Genomic DNA, 23237 nt, shown 5'->3' with positions numbered 1-23237 from the left:
TGGCTTTTAGTCATCTAGTGGGTTCCCCCCGCCCCCCTTCTCTATGAGCTCATTTTTCAAACTGTTTTCTATGTGTTTTCCAAAAAGCTGGAGCGCGGGGTATTAGGACTGTGGTCCTATCAACTAGTCTCCCCAGTCAGAACGGCTGTTTACTCGCAAGTGTAACTAGGCCTTGACCTAATTTGCCTCGCCTTGTTTATAGGCATTGTCAACTTCCACTTCTTAAGTAAAAATAGTCATAATGAATATTTTCCTTCTTATGCTATCATTTTCATAACAAATACAGAAGGAAAGCCTATGTTTAATTGCTGTGCATTACATCTAAATTAAAACACCTACAGCAGCAACTTCCTACATGTTTTACGCATTACTTGCAGTGTACAACTCGCACTTCAGAAAGTTTGCACAACACAAGAATGGGTTTTAGACTTTGCTAGCATCCAAGATCTTTCCAGTGTACAGAAGGCCACCATCTGCCTTTCATTGCCCCATTCTTCCTACAGAGGCTATAATTAGAGATTGACATAAAGGACAATATCAATTAGATGATAGATATTGTTAAGAGCAAATTCTTTTAGGCAATAGCAGGTATTTTTCAGTTGCTTGGATGTATTACTGAAAATTTGATCTCACAACTTAAAAGTTGAGGAAAATGGCACTTGGAAAGTTTTATTGAGAGAGTTACTTATGCCCAATAGAATTTGTTCCCTTTTTGGTATTAAAAAAAATAGAAAATAAAAAATCTTACTTCTCTCTCTCAACTGTAGCAGGCTGCCAGGCGTATACAAAGAAGAGATCTTAAGAGAAAAAGTAGCGTGCATGGCATACTACCTATTCATCCATCAGCCTTCTGTTTAAATGAGAAGTCTCTGGCAGTTTAGTATTTTGCCAACTCTTGCTATGATTTCTCCACCATAGTGAACAGCTCCAACGTACTTCTGTTCTGAGAGATCCTAATTTTATACAAGAAGTTAAACTGATTTGTTCCAAGTTTTGTCACTTGTTCATAGCTTCACAAAGCTGCAAGCCATTTCTCCTGCATATTCCGAGAGACAACGGATAAGTTTACACTATTACAGTTCAGGGAGTTGCCCTCAGCCATCAGGGCGGTGTATGAGCCTTCACTGTGAATGCGCCTCTCCGACTCATGAGGTCGGCTTGCCTCCAGCCGGGTAGAAATTTACCACTCCAACCTTTTCCACCCTCACCACTTGGGAGGAGGAATGAACGGAAATCAGCTCCTGAACCCCCCAAATTGATAGCACAAAACAAAACAAAACCCCCAAACAACAAACAAACCAAATCCAACCAACCAAGAAAACCCCCAAAACCCCTGACCTTCACTGAAGTAACACCAGCTACACCTTCCATTCCTACCACACAAACTCATGCTAAAAAAAGCCTGCAGACACCTGCTGGCAAGTTAAAGCACCTTGCTCCTGATGCCAGCATTCAGAGAAAGCCACTTTTTTTTCCACCTTGAAGCTGGGTCAGTAGCCTGAGAGCAGTGCCAAGCCGCAGCTGCAGGCAGCCCGTACGGCACAGATATTAACTCATCTTCTCTCCAACTTCTTTTATCTCTGCCACGTACGCTTCCTATGCTGTTGCCTCATGATGATGTATTTGGCCTGCTCTTGTCCCTGAATTGTTATTTTCTTGCTTCCTGAATTGGAGATTTTAGACAATCTGTGGGATGGATCCTGGGTTTTGTTCTGGTTTATCTTTCAGATTTTATAAACACAGTGCACCCTTACAATCTATCTATAACACATATATACCAAAAGGAAGGACTGACCTGACACTGCAATAATAGATAAAAGAGACTCCTCTCTCTCCAATTGAGAGAAAGCAGCTTGGCTATTTGGGCTGACTAAAGTGAAGAAACTCAAAATTGTCATAAGATAACAGTGTTGACTTTTCCAAGAATTTGCTCAATCCGTGTCAACTAAGTTGTTAGAAAAAGAATGCTGCAGGCTGACTTCTATTGGGAAATCAATTTCTACAGCCCTGTTCAGCCAGTAATCAAAAGGGTGGCTCTCCACCCGATCCTTTAATTGTTTTTAATTTTGATAGGTAATTATGGTTTCCTCCCAAAGAGTTCCTTTTTCAGAGTCCTCTTTTCAATCAGGTACTGCAGTTTTATTTTAAATAATTTTACTGCAAGCACAGATCCCCTTTGTTAAAGCAAATTCAAATTAGGCCATTTAAAAATTAACAACCACTTGTATTCTCCACAACTATCTTCTGCATACTTACTTCATTACAAATCAGCTGTTGCAGAAGTGCTACAGCCTCATTTAACAGCTTACCAGTAGTAATACATTGAATTTCTGTAGAATACTTACAGGTCCCAGCCTGGTCTGCCACCTGCTGAGCAAATTTTACTGGCTCTCACTGGATGACCTTCTGGAGTGGAGAGAGGAAAAAGCAAAAAATCCCATTCAGTTTACCTGAAGATAATTTTTTAAAAGACATTCTAAAGTTACAGTTCCTTACCAGTGGTGGGTATTGATAGTCCTTGGGGGCCCAGACAACTTGCTATTGCTGGCTGTCTTCGCACAGGAACCTGATAGCCCTTGTGAATAAATGCAGACAGTTGGAAAATAAGCTCTACTAAAATATAAGAATTGCTGCATATGTTGGAAGAAAGCTTACCTTCTCTTCCAACTAACTGCTGATGGACAGAGAGGAAGATGTAGAAGGTTCAGCGGCAGTCACCAGAGCAGCAGGAGGTGTAAGTCATGAGTGGTCGTGGAGGCAGTGGCGGCTGCTGCTGCTGTTGCTGCCAAATCTGCTGATGGAGCCTTTTTGTGTAGCCAGTTCCATTTTTGAAGTTGTTCACAGCCTAGAGGCAGAAAAACATTTACAAAAAAGGTAAGATGAAACTTCATCAGATATACGAACAAAAGCCTTCACAGAGGAAAATTACTTGTGTATTCCTGCAAATGCTACCAGTCCTAAAAGAAACCAACATACAGATATATGAACACATCCCATTAAACACTGATACTAATGACTGGTAACTCAGAGTAACTGTATTTAAAGTAATTCAGTGTTAACGCCGAATTTGAAAGCGAGGCAATCACGTTAAACAAAAGTGTGACCTGAATTTGCCAGATTGCCTCTAAAGAGTTGTAAGCTTCTGTGACAACAACAGATAATGTATTTGAAAAGTAAATTTAGCCTTATTCAATTACACCTTGCTTAAGGAGATGTAAATTAATATTTTCTTCCCTTTCAGCTTTTTACAAATAGCCTTTTCTTACAAGCACTTTACGTAAACGTCGTGTTACCTGGCATAGGCACTTGTTGGTAATTAAAGCATCAGGCGAAACATCTGTCTGATGACACGCTGGGCATGTATGTTCCTCAGATTCCAGTAATGCTGTTCTAATACCTGTGTATAATTAGAATAATCAAAATAGTATTTAGCCAAACTAAGGATGTTTTGGGGGTTCTAATCAATTATAGAAACACATATATGATCACTGGGTGAATATGTTCTTGAATTGAGAGCATGAAGCTATAAATGTTTAATAGTGTAAAAAATTTCTAGTATGCAGCAATAACTATACAGTTTTGATATTTCACTATTGTAACATCTGAAGATGTAGCATAGGCTGTGTCTTGATGTTTCAACTAGTCTTTTTCCCACTATCTAGTACAACAAGAAGTCCCCAACCTCAAGGTTAATGAATAAAACACATCTCGAAAAACCATTAGTAGGTTCAAAAAACCATTAGTAGGTTCGAGTTCTGAAGGTTTTACCCATCTGTCCCGTGGAGAAGAATGTGGATTAAATGCTTAACTATCCGCCTGTTGCAGACCACTGTAAGTCACCAGAGTTGGCTATATAATTTTGTATGAGAGAAAGGGCTGTGGACAAACTAAACGCATTCAATATCTAATATTGTAATCACCTGCACAGTTAGCCACTCTTCTCATACTCGTCCTTCCGCATGTAAAGAAGATTTAACTCGATATGTAAAAAAGGGGGGAAAGCTTCCTGGCTTTTTTTTCCCCTTTATACGAGAAGAGCGTTTTCGTATTCAATTCATATTAAATATTAAATAGAACTGGTAACAAAGCTACTTGGTTATCTCCTCTTTCTGCTTTCAGAAGACCAGATGTAATGTTTTGAATCAGAAATAAGGGAGTAACACTAACATTCATCAAAATAACTGTTTCCACAGCAGGGAATAACAGCTGCATCAGTCATTATATCCTTACGAATCAGACATAACAACTTGTCTGGAACAGGATCATCATCTGAGGAGGACAAGTACGGCTCCTCTGGTAAAAAGGGAAGCTTTTCCTTCTTTCCTCTAGCATAAGCTTCCCTGGAGGAGGGGTGGGGAAGGAAAAAGAAACAAGTTAAAGATGGGTAAAGGAAAACTTTTCCAAGCTTTGGATTTTATCAAAGGAAGATAGGAGATGGAATTCTTCTCACTCCACATTAGCCTTCTAAAACATAGGCACTTAGTTTAAACTACTTTCCTATAGCCACAACACTGTAAGAGGGAGGGAGGAACAACTTTCTTTCTGCAGAACTCTCCCATTCATTGGATCAACTAAGAAGTAAGCTCAGACTAGGAAAATATTTCTTTGACAGCTAGAAATGAATCCCACCTCTCCTTTGCCAGAGGACAAATGTAAATTGCAGGCTCAGGATAAAGGTAGTCTCTGAGTAATTACATTTAATAAAAGGAAGAAGTCTATGTTACAGCTTCTACAAAAGGAGATCCATGATGGAAAACCAGAAGTGCTATCAAGCGCATTTTAAAACAGCCACTCTTGTCAGCACGCGGTAGTATTTTCTCAGTTTCTAGCAACATGAAAACTTCAGTCTGTTTCACACATGGGATTTAATAAAAGTCAGAGGGGGAGGAAATCTCAGTCCAACAGCTACCTGCTAAATTTGGCAAGAAGCCTTTGAAACAGAAAACAGAAGCAAAATGAGCTTTCAAGGAGAACAACTCCCCTGTAAACACTACTGAAAAGTTTTGCGGAAATACAGATTCTTAGCATACCACAAGTTTAGCCAGCTTCCAGGGGCATGAGCAGTAGGACCACCCTCTTTCAATATTAGAAAGTATCACAGATTTTCAGGTTAAGATACAATGACAGTGCTTCCTCCCCCATAATGACAGATGCTGACGAACTTGGTTGCATTGCCACTCAGACATTTATGCGTGGTTTCTCTCATTCACTTTTTGGTCAGTCCACTTAGTTCCATACTTATGTATTAATAGTTGGTATTCCATATTTTCCAGAGCTTGTCAGCATAGCACCCTTTGTATTGGCATCTTTCACCTCTATCATGAAACTCCTTGGAATTCCTGTGCTCTTTTGAATTCTGGGAACAGACTCAAAATTTTTGTCCTGTTCAAGAAAAGAGAGGCAGACGTACCTCAAGACCCACACTTCAAATGACATTTCCCTGATTATTTTAAGCAGCAAAAGCCTTTAATCCTCTCCTTTTACCTAGTGTAAGGGTTGCTCAACTGAAATACTTATTTTCCTACATGAATATAGCCAGGATGTTCCAACAGCTTGAGCAGAGTTTTTAAGTCGAGTGACATTCTTTGCCTTAACTTCAGGTTCCTTAAGGCTGTCATATGCCTTAGCTCACCCTCCACTCAGAGAAGAGACACAAACCCACTGCTCCTCCTCCAAAGCGCATTTCAGAGTGAGAGCTTAAGCCGGTGCTCTGAATCAGTCACTGGAGAAACCTACATTCACCGTCTATAAATGAAGGTTGAATTCATACCTCACATGTATACCTTCAGTGACTAACGTTAAATGGCATGAATACTCAACCAGGGACTTAGTGTAATTAAAACATGCAAATATTCAATAGATGGGGTCAAGAGAAATGCCTTCGTTTTATACAAAATAATAAAAACTGTGAACTGTCAATAAAAAGAGTGGAAAACAGAAAAATTTCCAGTAATACTGAAGTATATAAAAATATGCATGAAAGTTCACAGACAAAGATCTATGGACATATTTAATGTCTACGACCTAGAAAGAAAATTTCACCTTTGTAATTCCATTTTTCCCTCGACTTTTGAAGGGCTTTGCAACATTGCTATATAACTCTGCCTTTCACCCCAAGAGAAACAATTCTTAATATGAGTATTCATGTATTTGTTACGTAACTGCCAAGGTAAAACAATTAAAAACTAGAGTAACACCAGAAGTCCCCCACAATCATACCCCATTTGTTGGGCAGTTCTTCATGTAGTGGCCAGGTCTTCCACAAAGAAAGCAAGTATATGATGGCGGAGGTGGGCCCAAGGGTTTCTTCATGTAACTAAGAGCTTTGGGGGAAAAAAAGAAAAAGGTAGGCATGTGTCTCTCTTGTTAAAACACACATCTCCGCAATTTTCCCATAATCTTCAAAGAACAGCTTTCACATAATCAACACTTACTTGATTGGATCGTATTCACGGCAGGACTGTACCATCAAAGCTTTTATTTCATCTTCTTTGGAAGCATTGGCTTCAGTCAGATTGGCAGTCTGTTTAACAGGTAATTATTTGACATGCGCATTAGAAACACATTTAAGCCCACACAGCCAAAGACAACACCACTCACTTGATCCTGTAAAGAGCAGCACAACGCTAGCTGAGGTTGCATGAAAACAGTGGCTTACGTAAAATATAGCTGTACTGAAGACGCTTTGGGGAGTCCTTGTGCCATTACAGGGTGTATATGTGCCTGTTAATCTACCTGAAAAGAGCATCCTTGGGCACTCAGAACCTTACGCTCTCTTTGTGCCTTACATAAAGACTTGTGTAACTAATCCAATTTTCTTCCACGTGGACGTAGGCCATGTGCAGCAAAAATTACACTATCCAGTATTTTTAAGCTGACTTCTAAGCCGCAGGGCACCGGGCCTGCGGAGAGACGGCCTTCGGGAAGGGCCCTTCGGTCCGGAGCCGTTCCCTCGGCAGCGCGCGGCCTTCGGGAAGGGCCCTTCGGTCCGGAGCCGTTCCCTCGGCAGCGCTTGTGAGGTGTGTGCGCAGCTCACAGGAGACAGGGCTCTGCCCCGGTCACACCGCCCGTGCTGAGCCCAGCACCCGGGGCCTTCCTCAGGCCTCGCCTTCCCCCAGGCGATGAGGAGGAGAGACGCCGCGTCCTGGCGTGGCCCAGAAGGAAGGACGGAGCCCCCGGCACTCTCCCCACGGAGGCTGGCCACCGGCCTTCGCTTCTGTCCCTGGGGCTCCCCAGTGCTGGCAGGCCCCACACAGCTTCAGGGCCAGGCAGATGTCCAGGTGCCAGGGGCTCCTGGGGCTCGGGGCAGCTTCGGGCATCTCCGCAGCTGAGGTGCGTCTGCCCCTTTGCTTCTGCAGATGCAGTAGGTATTTGCTACCCCCTTAGTGGTCAGAACTGTTTCTCTGCATGGCACATGGACTGGACAGAAACCACTTCCCTGCTAGTCTGGGAGGACTTCAGGGAAACAAGGAAGTCACAGCATGCACACAGGTTTGAGGAAAGCGAAAAGGAGCCGTGTCGAGGTTTGTCTGCTGTTTCAGATCTCAACTTAGACATTGGTGTGCATCCCCGCACCAAAGTCACGTCTTTTTCCTCCCAGCTGCACAGCTTTTCACCAGCGACAGTGAGTTGGGCTGAGCTGGCCTTCAGGATAACTCGGCTCCTTTCTTTTTTAATTGTGTGCCTGCACTTTCCCTTTTTGCCACCAATGTCTTCCTTTCTCCCCCCTTCCCCCCCACCCCCAATTCCGTGCTCATTCAAAGATCATTATGATTTGACTTTCTGGACAGATCATCGAGTAGGTAGTCACAGGATATATGTATAGGCTGGCCTATACCTCCAGAGCTGTAGGCTGAGCTATTCTACCTTTAAAGGCTAGGTAGATACGGGCAATGGGTAGAGTTACTGTTTGCCAGTTATTATTTCTTCTGGGGTCCTGTGACAGTGGTGGTACGGTCATCAGCCTGCAGCTCTGCAAAAACTACCACTGAAGGAGATTTGATGGTGGATGCTGTTCTGTGTGTTTCGTTTTCAATAGTCATTTCATTGAGCTAGAATTACTTCTGTGCGATCAGGTGATGGGGATCTTCTCACACGGGTCTTCTGTTTCTGCAGCATGACCTGAGAGCCTTTGTCATCCAGAGCTTTCCTGTCTGTTCCCAAGAGGAGTGATGGCCATGACCTGCAATGACTCCTGTGAGTAATGGCTTCACCAGTAGGCTTGGATTTAATGAATCCCCATGGACAAATGGATGTAGCAGGAGCTCCATCCAAGAATTTTGATGTGCTGACACTCTAGACTGAATTTGGAGGTGTTTCCTCCTTCTCCTTCTCCTCCTCCTCCTCCTCTTCCTCTTCCCTTTTCTTCCTCCTCCTGCTGCTCCTCCTCTGGTTCTTCATCATCGTCCTCCTCGTCCTCTTCCAGCTCTTCTTCCTCATCCTTTTCCCACTCCTCCTCCTCTTTCTTCTCCTCCTCCTTGTCCTCCTGTTATTCTTCCTCCTCCCCCTCCTCTTCCATCTCCTTCTGCTCTTCTTCCTCCTCCTTTTTCCCCTCATCTTCCTTCTCCTCCTCCTGTTCTTCTTTTTCCTCATTCTGTTCTCATTTCTCCTCATCCCCCTTCTCCTTTTCTTTCTCCTCCTATTTTCTTCCTCCTCATTCTTTCTGTATTCTCCCCCTCCTTATCCTGTTCTTCCTCCTCTTCCTTCACCTCCTCTTCTTTCCTCTCTTCCTCGTGTTCTTCTTCCTCCTGTTCTTCCTGTTCTTCCTCCTCCTCCCCTTCTCCTGTTTCTCTTCCCCTCGTTCCTCCTCCTGCTCTTCTTCCTCCTCCTGTTTCTCCTCCTCCTGTTCATTCTTTTCCTCCATTTCTTACTCCTCTACCTCCTGTTCTTCCTCCTCCTCCCCTTGTCCTTCCTTCTTTCCTTATTATGTTCGTCCTCATACTCCTCCTCTGCCTGCTCTTGTTCTTCCTGTTCTTCTGGTTCTTACGTTCTTCATCCTGCTCTTCCTATGGTTCATCCTCCTCCTCCTCCTCCTCCTCCTCCTCCTCCTCTTCTGCTTATTTTGTTTGACGTTTGCTGTTCATTCATCTTCACTTCAAGCCTTATCCTCAATACTTCATTTCCCTGTGTCTTTTTTTTTTTTTTTTTTTCTTTAAGAAGCAAAGCATGAAGGAATCAGGATAAAACCAAACTTCCTCATCTCAGGAACTTTTGCAGCCACAGATTTTGGAAAACATGACTCCTTACTACTCCTTTATCCTTTAAAAAGAAAATTAAATAACCTAACAAGAGGGTCCCATTTGTAGCTTGAAATTAAGTTAGAAAATTCAGTGTCGCTTTTTGGGCTAGGTTTTCAGCCAGTTCAAACTGCTTGATTAGAGTCAGAGATATGCTAATTGGCAGGAGCTGAAAAGCTCTGTCTCTGCATAAAACCATATAATGCTGTTAGCTGAATTTTTAAACTAACCTTGTACTTTTTGTTTCATTAGCTAACAATACATACAGACATACATATATATGCGGGCATATATACACAAAAAGACTATTTCAAGAGAATAAATTAATATCTCTGTAGCTTTATCATATTCGAACAAAACTTACATATCCTAGGAGATAGGAAGATTGCCTCCTGTCACTGGATTTTTACAAAGTAGCGTTGGGACAAATAGCCATTATCTTAAAGAGTGGAAACGCTTAGCACAAGTGCATGGAAATAAAAACGAGCATTTCAAAGTCCTCTGCAAGCATGGGCTGTTTTAGCTTTGGGATTTGCAGCATTCAGGATGTAACGATGCTTAGAAGCTCCCTGCAGTTTTCACCACAGAGCTGATACTGGAGAGTAAGACCGCTCTCCCTGTGTCTGATACTAGAAGGTTGACTCAAAATTCCCAGAGCCCCACTACTACATGACTGTCTTTAATGTTCCTTGTTTGTTTGTTTTTCCTAAGTAATGCTAACTTGGAGTTCTTAAGTGACCAGATCCAAACCCGTAGGCAGAGTGATGTTTCTTGTTTCTATTAGGTTGGCATGGGTTGCTCACAGGTGGATGTGCAGCAAAGCGCCCCTCCTGTGGGTTTGGGGTTGGCAGTACGAAGACGAGAGACAGAAGGCGGGGTAGAGAGCAGGAACCAGAGTGTGGTGGTGGCTACACAGGGTTTTTAGCAGCAGGCCTGAGCTTCCTTTGACTGTGCTTGGCACAGCCTGACATGTGTTAGTGCCTCATGCAAGTTAAGTATGTGCAGCTGCTTCAGGGGAGATGTCCCCAGCTGATAGAGGACGTATGGACCTTGAAATCTTGTCTGTTCTGTGGGATTTTGGAACATGCTGAAATGCTGTTTTTAATGGGGAATGAATGTAAACATTTGCTAGCACATTGAAGTGCTTCCATAGTCAGAGTCACCGGTTCAAGAAAACGGAGATACTGAACTGTGTGTGACAAGGGGGAGAAAACGCTGTTGTTAATAACTCTCTGAGAAGCAGAAAACTGCAGGCTAGGGCGTTGTGCCTTTACGATTCGTGCCTGCTACAAAAGGTGTAAGCTTCTGTTACTGTAATAAAAAGCAGGTGTTGTTTCAATTGCATACATTGATAGCTACAGCAATTACAGAGTTGCTAACTGCCATGCTCTGACACCTAAAGCACGACAGACTTGTTCTGAAGGCTCTACACGAAGGTACAACTTTTAAATATGGCGCTCTGTGAAAACATGGCTTGTTCAATAGTGGGTGAACTTGTTCCTGGTTGGCAAACTAAAGAGCCCAGTGAGGTCAGGCTGCCAAAAGCCGGGCGGGTGCTCCTGAAGAAAATGCCCATCGATTGTAAATAGGCAAATGTGGCATGTTTTTGAAAACCTGGTCCACAACACAACACCGCTGTTTTAAAAGAGCATAAATGCCATCATGAAGACAAATCCGGTGGTGAATATTTGCATGCAATCTGCAGGTGCACAACACCTTCCCTGGGGAGAAGGGACATGCTATTAATAGAAACAACTTCTATAAATGAGTCTTTGCCTGTTTTCAATGTCCCTGGGCACCTGAGACATTGGCTGGCGACAGGGATAAGCCAAAAAGTAGTCAGTGTCCTTGCACTAACGAAATCACACAAGAGTCCAAAGCCAGATGCCTTCCCTGCTCTCAGTCCCACCTGTTCAACAGCTCAAAATCTTCCCAAAGCAGACAAATCAGCCTACCAGATAAGGTATGAAGCCACACACCAGCCAAAAACATTGACCCCACGCCAACCAAAGGCACAGGCAGAACCAAGCAAGAAACTCACAGGCAACCTTTGCACCGAGCTTGAGCTAGAAGCACGGAGCTAGCACAGGGCTACAGCAACCACCACTGCCAAACACGGCCGAAACTGTCAATGACATTGCATTTTTACATGTGTCCGATTGAGATGCTTCTGCCTTTCACTCCTACATTGCATTCTTCAGTACAGGAATATGCGCCTGGTTAATCTTCTACTTAACAGGTTGCTAGATTATTCAGCTATCCAAAACAGAGGGAGTGAGAGAGTGTCCTGGGTTCAGCTGCGATAGAGTTAATTTTCACAGGACAGAGAGAAAGAGAGAAATGCAGATGAACTAAACTACAAAATAATATATATCATTGACTACAAAGCAAAAGACCCAGAGACCAGCTGTTGGTTTTACAGGGACAAAAGCAGATGCAGGAAGAAGTACACGGAAGTGTTTGCAGGTGAAAACCTAGCACGGGACTGCCCCGATCCAATGTCGGGGAAGGTTTCGATAGGATCCCAGGAGCGAGATTAAGACACAAACGAGGTCAAATGCCGTATAGTCAAAAGAGCTTTTATTATCAAAAGTATCAAAAGTGGAAAATGGTGGCGATAGGATAGAATGGAAGAAAAGGTAGAAATCAAGCAAGCAGTCGGGATAGGGTTGCTAGGATAGTCACCACCACGGATCCAGCGGCGTCCCGTTGGTCCCCAGGCAAGCAGTCGGCGGTGGGAGTTGCAAGGACGGAACCAGCGGCGTCCCGTCGGTCCTCAATCTTCAATTCTTTGGTGATGAAGAAGGCCCCCACAGCTTGTCTCTACGGGTTTTTATAGGGCATATTTCGATGATGTCATGAGCTGCAGGTTTTGTCTATCACAGGACCTTCGCGTGATCGACACCAGAAACCAGTATCTTATCAGCTCCAGCCTGTTTCCTCCTCTGGATGCCTCAATGGCCTGGTAATCGTCCTTATGGACAGAGGAGTGTCCTGCTTAAACAGGCCATCTTAGAGACAAAGGGCTCGAGATGAGCAGTTCACAGTTCCTTGAGATGACAGCCCAGTCCCTCACACCTCACAATCTTTGAGGCAAATAGTTCAAGATAACAATTCAGTCTCTTACAGGGACTAAAGATTCATGACCTTACCCAGTATCGCTAGAAGGCAAAGGATGCTATCAGAGCTACTCTGACGTGTGCCAAAACATTTAATAAATTCAAGCTGCTGTTTCCATCCCGCTTAAAAACGTTAACTTACATCCCTCTCCCGTTCCTGAATATCCAGAGAGCGAACTATCACTACAAGCCTCGTTCACCAGACATTTTCTGACAAACTGCTTTGCGACAAAAAGCAACAAGACGGTTCAACAGGAGCACAGGCTGGGCGAATTCAGTGCTTGCCAGCAATCTCCTACAGAGCAGAAACGAAGGTGATCCCAAGGAAAGTTAGAGACCTTGCCAAGTGATGCAAGTGCCACAGCAACTCCACTGGCAGAAAACCTCTTGAGCTTTAGCTGGACTTGGGAAGGGATTTCCTAAAGCCTCTTTCCTCCATGGCTACCCCTGCAAGCAGTAGTGGAGCAGCACTGCCAAGCAAAACAGCAGGCACAATTCAAAAATCAGCCTCGATCAATGGCCCTGAGTGATCTGCATCAGAGATTCAAAAGAAGGAATAAGGCAATTCAACTATAAACAGAAACACATCATTGACTACCAAGGCAGAGCAGACAGCATGGTTTGTACTACCCTGAAGTATTCTAAACATGAGAGACATGACTTCACCTCAAACCGGGTAAGTTAACAACACCTGAGGGTGGCACCCCAGCTCTTCTCAAGGGTGGCCAGCCGGGGACCCAAGCTGCTGAAACAACCATCCAGAGAGTGCAGCATGACCACGCTGGTGTGCAGCACCTTACGACATGCACTGCTGCAGGGACAGGGTTTGCTTCCACTGGAGCAGATGCTGCTTTCAACAGCTTTCAACCCAGCGGCACCCCCCAAACCCGAAATAACCCTTAGGCCTGGTAGCATTGCCCAAATCCCAGAACAAACCCTAAATCCAGATGCATACTGCCCATTTCTCTGTATTCCCACCTGTCCACAGCCATCTGTTGTTTCCAATCTTGTAAATATTTTGGAAAAGCACTCTTTTTTTTTTTCTTTTTTTTTTTTTTTCACTACCTGCCTTGACTTCACTGCAGTACAGGCTCAGAGTCCACGACAATGGCTGGTAAAGTCCGCAGCAATACAGAATTGTGGAGGGATGAGTGGGATAGGTGCCCGTTAGCCATCTGGTAGTTGTTGGCAATTGACTCCAAGTCCTCCGTACCTACCTACCTACCAACTTCCTGACTCATTGGAAATGAGTCAGACTGCACCAGAAGTAACACTGTCTGACCTGCTCAGACATATCAGACCACAAATGGTGGTTTTGAGACAGAAAACGCAACACAAACCACCGGAACAGTAAAAAAAACAGCCAGAAGAAACATACACAAACCAAAGGCCCCTATCCAAACCCTGAAAAGACAAACAAGATAAAAAAGGAATAGCAAAAAAAAAACCCAAACCCACCACCCAGGACACAAGACAAGGCAAAAGTAACATAACTCCGAGAACCCAGGGCCAACAAACCCACAGCTGGTCCGTAACAGTAACATGCTTTAATCCTAACTCACCTGAACTCTGGCATCCTGTAATCCTGCCATCCCACAGCCCTAGCACACTGCAACGCTAGCATACCATAACCCGAGCACATTGTAGCGCTAAGATATCAAAAAATGGAACACAAACTCCCTGGACATCTCCGCCAGAGCCTGCAGGTGGCCCCAGATCTCTGCCTAACACAAGCCACAGTGATGCTTTTAAGCTCAATTATCTAAAAGGGCCTAAGGTTCTCATCTTCCCAGGGAATTGCAAGGTCGACCAAAAGCAATTTCCGCTGGTATCTTACACATTTTGCAACATACAGGTTTTCTTGTCCACCGCTAGTCAGCATAACAAGGACACCGTTCTTCTCGCAACGCAAGATGTAAAGCATCTTGCATCAGCGCGATACACAAAGTTTTGGTAAAAGTGTTATCGTTGTTTCCAGTAACAGTCCATCTTGTCCACGCTTCACAAGCTGCAGGTTCAAGGCGGAGCGGGAGACTTGCCCCGGCGTTTCTCCACGACCTTCCCCTTCCCCAGGTGATTGTGGTTGGGGTGGTGGGCGAGCCCAGCGGTATATCAACCACAAGACGCCTTTTTCTGCTTGTTGTTTTTCGTGGGATCGGTCAGATCCCGCCGTACCACGAGGTCTCTTGGTGGTGCGTTTCCCTCCCGGCTCTTGCAGCTGCTGCGCGGGCTTTCTGCGGAGGATTTGAGTTAAATTGGCAGAAGTGAGAAGAGCAAAAGGAGCGGCAGCTGTAGCTTTTGAGCGATGTGGCGCTTCCGAGGAGGACGCTGCTGTGGAAGAGGTCGGCGTTGGCCCGTGGGACTGGTAGCGCTCGGTTTGTGCAGGTGATGGAGAGGAACCTGGTGATAGCAGCGACATCTTAAATAGCTGGGGCAGACTTTGTGGAGGACGGAACCTGACCCGCAGCCCTCTGAAAGCAAAGTTGAGGGGCAAATGATATGGGGGATGGACGGACATGGAGTGGAGAGAGGTTGCGAATTCGGGCAGGCAGGGGTTGGGGATGAAGTCAGTGCGGTGGAGAGGGATCTTCAGGATCGGCCGTGTTTGGGCGCAGATGGAGGGCGTGGGGTCTCTCTGTCCTGGTTTCAGCTGGGATAGAGTTAACTGTCTTCCTAGTAGCTGGTACGGTGCCATGTTTCGGGTTCAGTATGTGAAGAATGTTGATAACACTGATGTTTTCAGTTGTTGCTAAGTAATGTTTGGTCTAAAGTCAAGGATTTTTCAGCTTCTCATGCCCAGCCAGCGAGAAAGCTGGAGGGGCACAAGAAGTTGGCACAGGACACAGCCAGGGCAGCTGGCCCAAACTGGCCAACAGAGTATTCCATACCATGGGACGTCATGCCCAGTATATCAACTGGGGGGAGTCGGTGTGGGGGGATCGCCGCTCGGGGACTGGCTGGGTGTCGATCGGCGGGCGGTGAGCAGTTGCACTGCGCATCATTTGTACATTCCAATCCTTTTATTAGTGCTGTTGTCATTTATTAGTGTTCTCATAATCATTATTAGTTTCTTCTTTCTTGTTCTATGAAACCGTTGTTATCTCAACCCACGAGTTTTACTTCTTTTCCCCATTTTCTCCCCCATCCCACTGGGTGGGTGGGGAGCGAGCGAGCGGCTGCGTGGTCCTTAGTTGCTGGCTGGGGTTAAACCACGACACTCTCCCGTGCAATACGCGCGTGTGCCAGGCAGGGCAGTTCCCACCCGTGCTGTTGTGTAGTCTGTGTCCTTCGTTGTGTTGTAGATGTTTCTGGATCATTCTGCTTGCAGTAGGTATCAGGGCTGCGTCAGCAGCTCTTCTCTTGAGAGCCCTGTTTTCGTGGGGTCTACTTTCTGGGGTTTCTCCTCCACGTCTTTAGGGTCTTAGGTCTTACAGCCTGGCTTCTTGTGCATCCATTGTCCCAGTTTTGACAGTAAGTTCTTGTCGCGGGCTGTTACATTTGACTCTTTTTTTTTTCTCGGGGGCTCCCATAGAGCCTCCTTACCTCGCCGTTGCAGCCCCGTAGGTCTTCTTGCTCGACAGCATCTCCCGTCTGGGAGTCATTCTTGTTGCTGAGAGTTTTCTCTCATTTTTGAGTCCCACTGGTTGTAGCGTTCTCTGTATTGTCAGTCCACGCACGTGTGTGTTTGGCTTGGAGCCGCTCTGCCTGGGGATGCAGAGTCAGGGAACAGCAGTAAGAGTCTATGGTTAAAATGTTGATACGCCTAAAATTTCTAATTTTTTAAAGATTCATTACACTTCAAATTTACCTTTGAAGTGTAAGAAGATAAGTGATGATGGTGACCGGAGACCTTCTGCCTATGAGCACCAATCTCAGAAGAACCGAGACATGAGAATGGAGAATGGATGAGATAAGATGATGAATGATAACGCTAGGAGAACAGAAAATCGGCTGGAAAACTACAGAGACTTTGGCTGGAAAATTACAGAGACTTTGGATTGGGACAATGGGTGGCAAAAGGGTATATACGGTTTGGAAACTTTTGGAAGTGTGCCATTCACTGCGGTGGTGGCCCAACTCTGAGTTGTTAATAAAGCAAACCTAGAGAAACCCACGTCTGAAAATTCTTTAACAGGAAGGCCATATTGCTTTTGAGGAGGTGTTTGTCGCGGAAGAGGTCTGTGTCGATTGACGTGACTGCTGGTACTGGGTTTTTTTGGTTGTGGTTGGTTTATTTGTTGTTGTTTGGTTTTTTGTAGATGATGAAGCGGAACCTGGCAACTGCAGGACTATCCTGGTTAGCTGATGTGGTTTTTGTTGAGGATGGATGCAGACCCCCAGCCCTCTGGAAGCTAAGGTGAGGGACCACTTCCCTGCAGCGTGTAGTTTTTGACTTTAGTTTGAAAGAGATTTTCCAAAATGGAAATCTTTCTCATTCAAAGAAGTTGCATTTTATGAGCTTTCCATCAGAGCAGATCTTCAGCGATGCTGTACTTGGCGGTAGAAGTCATCAGCAACAAGACTGTTCACTCTTAAAAAAGAAAAAAAAACCAAAAAAAGTCAATTTCCTTCCAAAGACGCAAGTACAGCACGTCTTTTGAAAGTTGATTGCATCGCTGCTTTTTGGGTTCTCAGTTGTAACAGTCGAGATCTCTTAAAAACACGTTCCTCTGCATGCTGCAGTACAGCCAAAAGCAATAACAAATCTGCCAGTCCTTTTTGGTAGCCTGAGGTATTGCAGCACTGGGGATTTGAATTTCCACCCCGCCAAAAGTAAAAGCATAGGAGGGATCTCTTATCTTACTGATTTTTTTTCTATCATCATAAATGAAACTTTAAAAGAAGTTAAAATTGTATAATTTACAAACTGACTTGCATTGTTTAAACTGTAACTGCCAGTAGCTGTAGCATAGAATTTATTAGGTGTGCTTAAGCAGTTAGGTATTTGTTCTACATGTTTAAAAAGAAAGGCAACTAAATGTTACGGGTTTTTTTCCCAATATTTGGACAGAGTGCTCCAAAGTACTTTATTTCTGTCTGGCTTTCAACGGTGCATTTCCCTGGCAGTCAGTAGCATCTCTCTTGGGCAGTACAGCTGGCCAGGCGTCCCTCCGCATCATGTAACACACAAAACACCCTGTAGTCAAATAATAACTCTCTATTTTGGAGATGGCTAATTTAATGGTGTCAATTCATGGCTGTGCAAGTTAAGCTAATGCAAAAGGAAAACCAAATACTTTTATCATATAAGTATTTTATTGGATGTGTATAAATATCTGCATACCTTCTTAGTATGAAGTGAATTAAGGAGATTTGTTCTTTATTTTTCATTTTACTCTTTGAAGTTTTCCACTTCACTTTCAGCTTTATTGACCGAGCAAGCAAGATGTGCAGCAGCAGCAGCAGCGCAAGGGCTGTAGCTATTGTGGTGGATCCGTAAGCGTGGATTCTGATGACGTTACAGCCTCGTCCCGCAGCCCCCCAGGATTATCTCCCTGCAGCAGGGCTGTGCGGAGGGGAGGAGACACCTTCCGACACTGGCAAGAGTGTTTACTTTTACGCTAAGAATGCGTTCAGAATGGTATCAGTTCGTCTTAATACTGATTTGAAGTGTTCAAATCACTCTTAGCTTTTAAAGGACACGTTGTATTTTGAGCTGACCTGTTTACCTAGAATCTCCCTTTAGCTCAGCTACTACCCCTTATTCTGATGGAATTTCCCCTACTTTCTTCTGTGCTATTTTTTTAATATGCTGATGTTTTAGGGTGCTTTCGAGGATTCCCGAGAAGACGCGCACACACACACACACACACACTGACTATAAGGGAAAAAGCAAGCATTTAACGATGACAGAGATGCGTTATGCTAAGGGTATCTTGTAAAGCAGATTAACATCCTGACCCGAGGACCGTGAGGAAGACGGACCATCCGTACATTCTTGTGCCGTCTTGCGCCGCGAGCTCAGCCCAGCAATCGGTAGGTGCCAGCTTTCCGTGGGCGTCCCCACGGAGGCAACGGTGGCCTCGCCGTACACGAGCCCGCTGCTCTTCGGAAAAATCCCGGTATTTACACATTTGCGGAGGAACAGGTATTCCAAGCAACGGGCAACAAACCATCCGTTTTCTGTGCTGACTGAGCTTTTCTCGGCTATCTATTTCTCCCCCAGTGTTCACCCACGGACCAAAACCCCATCTTTTAACCCCTCCGTATACAGCTGAAATACAATTTGGGGGGGGTTTTTTGCTTGTTTTTCACATGTCCTGTCGTAAGCATCTCACGATGCTCAGCAGAGCGCGGGGCCGAGAGGGACCAGGGACGTTTGCGACCCGGGGAACCCGTCCCGGTGCGGAGCAGAGCGCGAGATGTGGCACCATCCTCTGGCACGCTCCCCCTCCGTGGGGCAGCCGCCAGCCTGCAGGACAAGGGCTGGGGGGGCTGCAACTTGTTTGTGGTGGGGGGGGGCCCTCCTTTTATTTTTCTAGTGGAGCCACTGCTTTTGGGGAGCAGGCACGTACCTATGTAAAAGGCATTATTAAAGTGACAAGGTGCTGGTCGGGGTCCTTTCCCTTGGTTTGTGCTTTTTTTGGGGGGGGTGAATAAGAAGGAGGGGGTCTGGGGGGGTGATGACATCATTTGGGGCACCCCAATGTCACTGCGGGGGGCAGGGATGTGGCGGAGGAGAGGAGGTGAATGGGGGATGGGGGGGGTCCCCCCCAAAAAGGGGGATCGCAGCCCAAAAATGCCTGACCATTGATGGAGGGGGAGTGTTAAAAAGAATACTAAAACACTAAATATGGGGGTGAGGTGTTGAAGTGGAGAAAAAATCTCTCGTTTTCATATATATTGAAAAATTGTATTCATTTATATATAAAAGGATTTAAAAAGAACCCCCCGTATCTAATGTATTACAGGAAGCATTTTAGAATTATATATGAAGGTATATATTCTCGGGTATTATTTCCACCAATTGCCGCAAAACCTACAGAGAAGGAAACGCCCCGTAAATTACACATGCAAGGCCAACAAATGTTTTTAATTCTGCCTTTGGCTTTTCTGCCTCTTGGCTCTAAGCGAGTGTTGTTTTTGCAGGGTGATCCCAAAAACAGAGAGAAGCTCTTCCTCGAGGGACCTGTGGGCAGGTGGGCCAGCTGGCAGAGTTGTCCGAATTTCTGGGAGTTCTTTCCGAGCTTTTCCTGGCCAGAGGCAGCACTGGGAGGAGGGAGAGGGTGGGCTGCTGGTGTCCTTCGTGCAGCTTGGTCCCTGCTTTGGTACTTGATGGATTCTTCTTCCTCCTCTTCCTCCTCCCCAGCATTGCAGAAGTTAGACGTTGTGTTTCTCCCTCATCAGGGAAGCCCTCCTCCTTCCTGCTGAGGGGTCATAGTTTGTGGCATCCACGAACCGGCTTTGGAGATCATAATCCTGCTGCGGGGATCTGCTTCGCTCGCTCTGCCTCGGCAGGATTTGATCCTGAGCAGCCCTGGGTGCCGGAGCCTGCTTGGAGCGGGCACTGGAGGGTCCTGGGGCCGCATCATCCCTTGGGACTTGCTCATGACGTGGAGGACTTCTTCTGACACCTCTTCCTCCTCTTGCGGAGCGATGGTTGTCCGTGTACTCCACGAACCGGCTGCGGAGATTGTAACCCCGCCGCGGGGATCGGCTCCGCTCTTTTTCCCGCAGCTGAGTTTGCTCCCAGGCAGCCTGGGATGTGGGAACCGCCTTGGAGCTGGAGTTGGAGGTCAACGGAGGTGAATCATCCCTGGGGGTTTGTTCGTGACTCGGAGAACTAGTTCTCCTCCTCCTCGCTGAGCCACGGTCGTCTGTGTATTCCGTGAACCGTCTGCAGAGTTTACAGCCACACTGCGGGGATCGGCTCCGCTCTCTCTCCTGAAGCAATCTTTGCTCCCAGGCAGCCCAGGATGAGGGAGCCCAGCGGGAGCTGGAGTTGGAGGTCCACGGAGTTGAGTCATCCCTGGGGGCTTGTTTGTGACTCGGACTAGTCCTCCTCCTTGCTGAGTAGTTGTAGTCCTTTGTGGCCAAGAGGCAGCTGCAGAAATCCTTGTCCCGTTGCGGCAAGTTGCTCCAGGCCCTCTCCCTGGCCCCATTCCTCTGGCAGCAGGAACAGGAGGTGAATCCGTCCTCCTGCTCGTCGTCCCGTTGCGCAGCGTGCGGCCCACGGTCAAACAGTTGACAGCGGAACGGGAAGCCGGGTTGGGTTCTGGACGCGCACGAGGCCGTGCTGCGCCTGCCTGCCCAGGCTGCAGATGCCTCCCACGCATCTGCCTGGTTTAACTGGCTGGTCCTGGTTCTTGTAGAGGAGCTGCAGTCCTGTGGAGCATCCTCCATGCCGACCGCCACGTCCTGCAAAGAGAGCTGTGAAAAGGCCCTGACCTTTCCCCATGAAAGGACCAGAACAGTGGGGAACCCCCAGAAACTGTGGGACGGGACAGCTAAGGGCGTCCCAGAGCTTCTCCTGGAGGGCTGCAAAGGCAGAAGACCCAAAGGTGGACAAATGGGGTGGATCGAGGTGGGATGCTTTGAGAGGGAGAAGCGTTGCAGCTTTGAAGAAGGCTGCAGCGTGGGAGGGAAAAGAGAACGATGCCAAGATCCCGGAAAGAAATCCACTGATCCATCTCCCCAGAGTTACCTTAGTCCTAGGAAGAAGACCCGGTGGTCCCACAGGATCTACCTTCTTGCTGCCGGCCGCCCACTAACTCGGGAAGGCATGGGCATGTGATGGTATCTGTGGGGAAGAAGGCCTTCCTCCCCTTAAATCAGAGCTCCTGGAGAAAAAAAAAAAGAGTGATTTCTGTTTAGGGCTGTTCTTGCAGCTTTCCCTGGGGTCCAGCCATTTTCTTGGAGCAGTTTCTATGACAGAGAGAAGACGTATCCAAACCTACAAATTTGAAATTTGGTTGGGGTCTCCCCTTATTGGAGCAAGACCTCATCTTTATCCTCCCTACGGCCTCCATTTCATAGAATCCTAAAATGGTTGGGGTCGTCAGGGACCTTAAAGATCATCTCATTCCATCTCCCCTGCCATGGGGTCAGGTTGTTCAAAGCCCCATCCAACCTGGCCTTGGACACTTTCAGGGAAGGGGCATCCACAACTGCTCTGGGCAACCTCTTCCAGTGTCTCACCACCTTCACCGTAAAGAATTTCTTCCTAACAGCTGACCTAAACCTGCCCTCTTTCAGTTTAAAACCGTTCCCCCTAGTCCTACCACTACAATCCCTCATAAAAAGTCCCTTCCCATCTTTCCCTTTAAGTACTCTTCTGTTATTACCTGACATAGAACAGCAAATAGGCTTGCTGCTGGAGAACCGTGTTGCTGTCACAAAGATCCACAGATGAATCGTCCATCTCGTACCACTGCCCGTTGCTGGCCTGTAAAAAAAAAGGCAATGATATCTGGAGATGAACTGCATGGTTTCTCCACAAAAATGCAGGCAGAAAACTACAGAACCAAGAGCACGCCAAAACAAACCCAACCCAGCCTCTAAGGAGACCTTCTCCCCCAAATCCTTGGCTGCCGGTATCACTGCCGTGAAAGTCTGTCTTCCTCAGCACGCCTTTTTCTCGTGCGTGGAAGGAAGTTGCTCTTTACCTTTGTGTAGCAGAAATAGTGCCCTGAATGACACCTGTTACCGCTATGCACCAGGACAGCGTATAAAGAGTAGAAGAGCGGTTCTCCATCTGTCTGAGACATGTACGGGCGAAGATCCAAGCAGTTGGAGTACTTCACAACCTACGGAGAGACCGAGAGTGCTCGGAAATGATCCTGAAATACTACACGAAATAGCCCTCCAAGACCAGAGGTGTATAAATACATCTTTGGGGCTCATGAACACTTGGTTTTTCCCCAAAGCAGCAGGTAATGGTTTGGGTGGCAGGACACTGTTCTCGGCCAAAGCAGCTCTCCCGGAGCAGAGTACGTGCTTGTCTTCCCGCGGCAACTCTCCTCTCCCCGGAAGGGAACGCGAAAAACTCAACGTGAACGGCTTGTGAAAGAGCGTACTGCTTTGGGAAATATCCCGCTCCAGGAAGGGAACGTTGCGCTCCAGTTGCATACGCACCTTGTTGATCTTCCCGCCGCTGAAATCTTCAAACCGTTTCAGACACACGGTGAGAACCTTGGGTGTGCGATGGATTGTAAACCTCTTGGAGGCGGCAACCGTCTTGTTACACCTTGAAACCAAGCACAGAGCCAAGTGCTGAAATGCAACCTTCGTATACGCCCTATCTTGCCCCAAGAAGGCCAGACATCCTTTCATGTCTCACACCCCCCTACGCTGTTTTAAGGCTGTTCAGATGCACAGAGCCATATTAAAATATCGGTGCCTCATTATCGTGCATCTAACCTATGTGAATTATTATGTTAATATATTATGTTATGTGAAAAGATGGCTTATGCTAGAGTATGTGCAGCACCTTCACGCAGGATCTAGTATTAATATGGTGTTAATAATCATCTTACTGGCTGCATTTAAAGCAGTTTTCACCATCTAGCTGCTCGGGTTTCACGAAGTCCGTCAGCGCTGCGGTGACAGTTGAGGCTGCCTGGAGGAGTGAGAAAGGAGAGACTGATCTCCGGGAAATGCCCTCGCCCAAACACTTATCAGGAGTTGACAAGAAGACCCAGGTGAACCCGCAAGCAGCGCCCACAAGGAGGCAGAAAGAGGGTACGATGCCGAACATTTCCCTCAATTCCCTCAATTCCTGGGGCTATCAAGAGCTACGTCTCTGTGCCACTGCTCAGTTCAGCTACCGATGGCGCGCGGGGTCATCAATAATGAAAATAATACCACCCGTCAGACGGGTGTTGAGGGAGGGCAAAAAGAAGAAGGACGCAGAGGGATCCTTCCACTCCACTTGCCACCCACC

This window comes from Harpia harpyja, unplaced genomic scaffold (assembly GCF_026419915.1).
Source record: "Harpia harpyja isolate bHarHar1 unplaced genomic scaffold, bHarHar1 primary haplotype scaffold_46, whole genome shotgun sequence".
Taxonomy (NCBI): Eukaryota; Metazoa; Chordata; class Aves; order Accipitriformes; family Accipitridae; genus Harpia; species Harpia harpyja.
Note: the sequence above shows the minus strand (reverse complement) of the source record.